The sequence below is a fragment of the Arvicola amphibius genome, chromosome 8, assembly GCF_903992535.2.
Source record: "Arvicola amphibius chromosome 8, mArvAmp1.2, whole genome shotgun sequence".
In the NCBI taxonomy this organism is placed as follows: domain Eukaryota; kingdom Metazoa; phylum Chordata; class Mammalia; order Rodentia; family Cricetidae; genus Arvicola; species Arvicola amphibius.
Window position 1 is genome coordinate 74,493,871 of NC_052054.1, and position 7,019 is coordinate 74,500,889.

Genomic DNA, 7,019 nt, shown 5'->3' on the forward strand with positions numbered 1-7,019 from the left:
TTTTTGTTGTTGTTGTTGTTGTTGGTTTTTGTTGTTGTTGGCGGTGGTGGTATTGGGGGGTTGGTTTGGTTTTTTTTTTTTTTTCGAGACAGGGTTTCTCTGTGGCTTTGGAGCCTGTCCTGGAACTAGCTCTTGTAGACCAGGCTGGCCTCAAACTCACAGAGATCTGCCTGCTTCTGCCTCCTGAGTGCTGGTATTAAATGCATTAAATGCGTGCGCCACCACCACCCAGCTTTGTTTTTTTAATGATTTATTTATTTTTATTTTATGTGCATTGGCATTTTGCCTGCCTGCATGTCTGAATGAGGGCATCAGTTCCTCTGGAACTAGAACTACAGACAATTGTAAGCTGCCATGTGGGTGTTGGGAATTGAACCCCGGTCCTCTGAAAGAGCATCCAGTTCTCTTAACTGTTGAGCCGTCCCCCCCCCAGCCCCTCACCTCACTGTTCTGAGACAGGGTCTCTCACAGAACACTGAGCCCATCAATTTGATAGTGTTGGTTGTCAGCCAGCTCCAGGGACCCACCTGTCTCACGAGCACTGTAGTTACAGATGAATTGTGGTGAGCCAGGCGGTGGTGGCGCACACCTTTAATCCGAGCACTCAGGAGGCAGAGGCAAGTGTATCCCTGTGAGTTCAAGGACAGCCTGGTCTGCAGAGTTCCAGGACAGGCTCCAAAGCTACAGAGAAACCCTTTCTCGAAAAACCAAACCAAACCAAACAGATGCAGTGTGGCTTTTTCACATGGGTACCGAGACTGAACCCGCGCTCTCAGATTTCTGGGGCAAGCACTGTTCCAAGAGTCCTATCCCCAGACTATATACTATTGCTGATGCCTTCCAAGAAGAAATAATAGTAATTGAGCCAAGACTGTATTTCCCACGATGCCCTGCAGCCAAGAGAACCGAAGTTGATGCCGTATGAGAGGCTTTCTTTTTCAAATGGAAGATAACATCACCATGAAGCCTTGCAAAAGACATGGAGGCTAAGGTTCCTCTCCCACGATGCCCTGCAGTAGGGCTCGGAGGATAGATATTGCCACCCTCTGGTGTCCTCTGGCAGATGTGGAAGGGTAAGGTCACATTTCTTTATTCCATACCCTGCTATGGGCCTTGGTGTCCTGGCTCCTGACTTGGTCTTCCAGGATCTTTGGCTGCAAGAGATAAAAATCGCTTTGTGCTGACTTAAGCAGAAACTGGTATCGTAGAGAGGGAGGTTAGAGTCTAAGCAAAGTCCTGGGTCTCCTGGGGTTTGCCGGGGACGAGAAGGATCCTGAAAGCTGTCTAAATCAGGGGCGGCTCCTTCCTGCAGACTCCGTCCCTCCGCCACCTCCTGTGGCACGACTGTACACTTCTCACACAGCCTGGAGTGGGCGGGGCCAGCTGGTCGTCAAGCTCCAGGGACCTCGGTGACGGGATCACAAGCCAGTGCCGCCACCTCACCTTGGTGATGGGATCACAAGCCAGTGCCGCCACCTCACCTTGGTGATGGGATCACAAGCCAGTGCCGCCACCTCAGCTTTTTATTCTTGCTTTTCTGGGCATCGAACTCAAGTCCTCAGGCTTGTGTGCCAAACGTTACTGACTCCCCTCCCTCAAAGCCCCTCATCCTCTTCTCTCCCTGCTTTCACCATTTCCTCTCCCTCTCCCCTCGCTCTCTCACCCTCCCTCCCCACCTCCATCCCTCTCATATTTCTTCCCTGAGCTCCCCCACCCCCGCCTTTCTCTCTAGACTGCCTACTTGGACTTCCCACATAGTAGACAAATACACCTACCATGGGGCTAAAGACCAAAACCATTTGAATCCCCTCCCCCCCTTTTTTTGCAAGTTCTCACATTTTAGCTAAAGGATCCACCAAGGCCAGTTCTGCCCAAGGCTCTCCTCTGCTTGGGGCCATGGAAGGTCACCCCCATCCAGTGGTTCTCACGAAGCACAGCCTACTCACGGGGAGCCAGGAAACAGACGCTGTGGGAGGGATCTTGCCACAAGGAGAAGTAACTGGAAAAAAAGCCGAAAAGAGTTCCCACCACTTAGAACATTCTATTTGGCAAGCAGGGTTGCTTCCACATACTCTGGATAAATCACGTGGTCAAGACGGCATCCGACTCACAGTGGTTGAAAGTAAAAAGGAAATTGATTTTCTCATATAAAAAACAGCGTGAGTTAGGGGAATTCCTGCGTTGATTAATTCAGTGATCCTAAATGTCCTAAATGGCCCAGGCTTGTCTACCTCATAACCTCAAGATGGCTGCCTCCATCCCCGGCATCACACCCATGTTGGGATTCAATAGCAAAGGGGTCACTTACTCTGGCGATTTCTTTGGGAAAATGAAGGAAAACCTGCTTTTAAACAGCGGACAAACCCGGCTTGGTATTTCCTTTCCCTGACTTGGTTTCCGTGCCCTTGCAGCCTGCAGTAATTTGAAGATGTAGACACCAGAACAAGATCACTGTTGTTCTTCAAAAGGAGCAAGGGGTGTGGCAGTTCACATTTCCCTGCCAGCAACTGCCTCTCCGCCACCCACCTGGGCTTGAAGGCTGACTGCCACTCTAACCAGAGGCAGGACCTATGGTCCTGCCCCCCTTGGCCATTGTCTTAGCTGTGGTTCTATCACTGAGACAAAATGCTTTGACCAAAGCAACTGAGAAAAGAAAGCCTTTAGCGCCAGGCAGTGGTGGTGCAAGCCTTTAATCCCAGCACTGGGGGTGGGGAGGGGCAGAGGCAGGCAGATCTCTGTGAGTTCAAGGCCAGCCTGGTCTACAAAGCGAGTTCCAGGACAGGCTCCAAAGCTACAAATAAACCCTGTCTCAAAAACCCAAAAAGAAAAGAGAAAAGAAAAGCAAGCAAGTCTATCAATGCAATGATCCCCAGTGGTATTCTGTTCTGCTCATAGATTGGTGCCTGGTCCAGTTGTCCTCAGAGAGGCTTCACCCAGCAACTGATGGGAGCAGATGTAGAGACCCACAGCCAAACATTAAGCAGAGCCAGGGGAACCCCAAAGAAAAGGGGAGGAAGCATAGTAGGAGCCAGAGGGGTTGAGGACACCAGCAGAGCTCATAGGGACTCACAGAAACTGAATCACAGCATCACCGAGTTTGTATGGGTCTGAGCTGAGTCATCTGCATATATGTTATGTGTAGCTTGGTGTTCTTGTGGGACTCCTTACAACGGGAGTAGGGGTGTCTCTGACTCTTTTGCGCTTGGGACCCTTTCCTCCTACTGGGTTGCCTGTAATTCCAAGGGAACTGACAGCCTTGATACAAGGGTCTGTTCCTTGCCTCATTGTAATGTGTTATTCTGTGTATGGCTGATATCCCTGGGAGGCCTGCTCTTTTTGGGGGGTGGGGGAATGGAGGAGTGGATCCAGGGGAGAGGAGAGGGGTGGGGGACTGGAAGGATTGGAGGTAGGGGAAACTGCCATCGAGATACAATATATGTAAAGAATAAAAATTAAAATAAAAAGCCTTTAATTGGGCCTATGTTCAAGTTGGAGTCCATGGTTAGGGAGCACACGCAAGGCAACAGGAACAGCTGAGAGCTCACATCTCCATGAGTATGAGGCAGAAAGAGCCAAGTGGGAATGGTGCCAGTCTTTTGAGCCCTCAAAGTCAGCCCCCAGTGACACACCTCTTCCAAGAAGGCCATACCTCCTAATCTTTCCCAAACAGTCCCATCAAGTATCCAAACATATGAGCCTATGGGAGCCATTCTCATTCAGACCCCCACAGTCACAGACACTGGCTGGAGGACAGAGAGTGACAACCATCTGGCACAGGGAGAGACAAGTCCTAGGATTCAAGAGATAGAGGTAGGATCTGAGGTCAAGCCTGGGCTAAAGTGAGACACTTTGTGTGTTGGGGCAGGGAGGAGAGGAGAAGGGAGGCTGGAAGATGGTTCACGCTAAGAGTACCTGCTGTCAGTCCTGAGGACCAGAGTTGGGGTCCTACAACACATGTAACAAGCCGGGCATGGAACAAATGCCTGTAATTCCAAGGGAACTGACAGCCCTCCCCCCCGGCTTCCATGTATGAGAACACACACACAGAGTGGGGGAGGGATAGTGGGAGAGGAGAGAGAGAGAGAGAGAGAGAGAGAGAGAGAGAGAGAGAGAGAGAGAGAGAGAGAGAGAGACACACAACAGACAGCAATCGCCCTGTAGCTTTGGCTTGACCTGGCCATCTATCTATCCTGAGAACGGATGGCTCCCCTCATCTTGAAAGATAGCTGGCAGATAGCCCTGGGGCTAGAATTACCAGGGAGGCTGGGCAGCGGGAAGAAAAGAACAGCTGAACAAAGAAATCTACTGAAGGAAACTCATAGGCTAGATCGCCTCCCTCACTGAAACGGGACCTCGTGGAGGCCATACTGGCTCCAAACTATGTAGTGGAAGCTGGCCTTGAACTCCTGCCATCTCCTGAGCACTGAGAATACAGGCATGTGCCACCATGCCCAGCTTCTGTGCCTACAGGATAAGCGCTCCACCCCCTGAACCTTGTCCCCAGACCACTCGACCCATTTTTCCTTCACCAGCTGGGTTGGGGTTGGTGTCACTTGCACCAAACCCTATGAACAGAGTGCCTTGAAGGGACAGTACTCTCCCAGAACTGCCCTCCCACGAAAGACGCCAGTCCCTCCCAGAGTGCCCACAAGCCGGGGAAGAAGACATCAGTTAGAGACCAATAAAGGGGAAGCCCACCTATCAGTAGGGAAGAGGTCACTAGGAGAGACCCCCTTGTGGGTCTTGAATGCGTACCAACAATTTCTATGTTGAAAGTCCACCCTGGGCTGGGGAGCTGGATCAGTCAGTGAAGTGCTCAGCATGCAAGCATTGGGACCTGTGTTCGAGTCCCAGAACCCATGTGAAAAATAGCCAGGCATGATGGTATGTGCTTTTAATCCCAGGAGCTGGGAGACAGAGACAGGAGGGAGTCTGGGGCTTGTTGACCAGTCAGTCTAGTCTATTGATGAGTGTCAGTAAGTGAGAGCTTGTCCCAAGAGAAGAAAAGGGGGACACACCCCACAAGAACTGACACCTAAGGTTATCCTCCACAGTTAGTATGCACAGGAACACACAAACACACATACAGAAACACACACACAGATATATACACATATTCACACACAAACACAGATATATACACACATTCACACAGAAACACAGATATATACACACGTTCACACAGAAACACACACATATACACACAAAGACAGAAACACGCACACATATACACACGTTCACACAGAAACGCACGCATATACATGCACATTCACACACAAACACACACAGAGAAACACATTCACACAGAAACACACAAAGACACACACACATACAAGGACACACATACATACACATATATTCACACAGAAACAAACACATACACACACACACAGGAGAAATTCAATCCCCTTTGAGCCATTAAGAGGATGGGAACTTAATCCAACTATGGTGTTCAGAGGTGGGGCCCATGGGGCTGCTTAGGATCAATGAAGTCATCAGGGTGGAACCCTCATGATTGAACACTGGCAGCTGGGTAAGAAGGTGAGCAACCAGGAGAGAAGCGTGTGCTCCGTCTCCTGCCATGTGACATTCTGAGGACTCTCAGTAGGAAAGCCATCAGCAGAGGCAGCCCCTAGTTTGTTTGCCAAAAGAAACCTCCTTCCTTCCTTCCTCACCCAGTCTCTGTCATCATGTTACTGACAACAGAGAACAGGCTAGTACACCCTGAACAAGAATCCCTGAGACAGTCTCATGCTTCACTCTCACCTCACCCAAGTCGCGGGGGTGACCAACTTGATCTAAGTGGTAAGCTGAGACTGGGAAAGGAAGGAGGCTGCTCACTGCTGTGGATCTGCAGACATATACAGAGCTGTGGTCTGGAGGACAGAGAGGATGCTGGGAGCCATGGTCCTGGGGATATGATGCTGGGAGCTGTGGTCTGGAGGACGGAGAGGATGCTGGGAGCCATGGTCCTGGGGATATGATGCTGAGAGTTTTGGTCCTGAGGTCAGAGGGGATGCTGGGAGGCATAGTCCCAGGAACACAGGAGTTGGGATCTGATGACAAAGAGGATGCTGGGGGCTGGGACCTGGGCAGGAAGTGTGTTGTGTGATGATGACCTGGGTATACAACAGTTTTGAAGTGATGAAGACTAAAGAGCTTTTCAGAAGAGACATAGGTGGATCCTGTTTACCTGTGGTCCTTGAGTCCTGTGAGAATTAGAGGCCCCCACATCCCAGTTTCTCACTCTTCTGGATCCTATGGGTCACAAGCCTGCTCCAGGCCTTCAGGTGTCCACAGGAGCAGGTTAGGGAACCCACACCCAAGAGAGAGAATGGACCAAAGTCTGGAGGGGTGAGTCAGCCTCCAGGTTGGAGAACCAGAACCAGAAAGGCAGAGAGACACATACTGGAACAGACAGTGGGGAGAAGGGTGCAGAGTTTGGATGCCACACCTGGAAGGTTGCCCCAGAGGCCTCTCCCTCCCCAGGGCCTAGGATTGAGACTTCCTTCCAGTCCGGTTAGCATTCTGGGGGCCCCTCCCAGGGAAACAAAGCTGAAACTTAAGATTTCATGGTCAAGACCAGAGGGAGGGAGCTGACTGCATTCTATGCCCTGCCGTGAGAAGTCCATACCTGCCCAGCCACCCATTGCCCAGCCTCTCATTCTTTCCTCCTCACCTGCTCACATTCCCCTTTGCCGCATCACACTCCTCTCCCCCAAAGCTCACACTCACAGCACATGCCAGCACCCGGCATCTTCGCGCGCTTCCGAGCATCGCCCTCCAGCATCTCCAGAGCAACTCCCACGCACCCCCCTTGTGGGTCGCCTATGCATCTTCTGCACAAACTCGAGCATCTCCCTTGCGTCTTCCATGCATTCCCCCGTGCATCTCCCGCGCCTCTCCCACGCATATCTCAGGCATCTTTCACGCACACTCCTGTACATCGCCTGCGCATCTTCCGCGTATCTCCAGTGCAGCATCGTCTAGGGAGCCCCACTCGCCCTAGCTACGCCTGC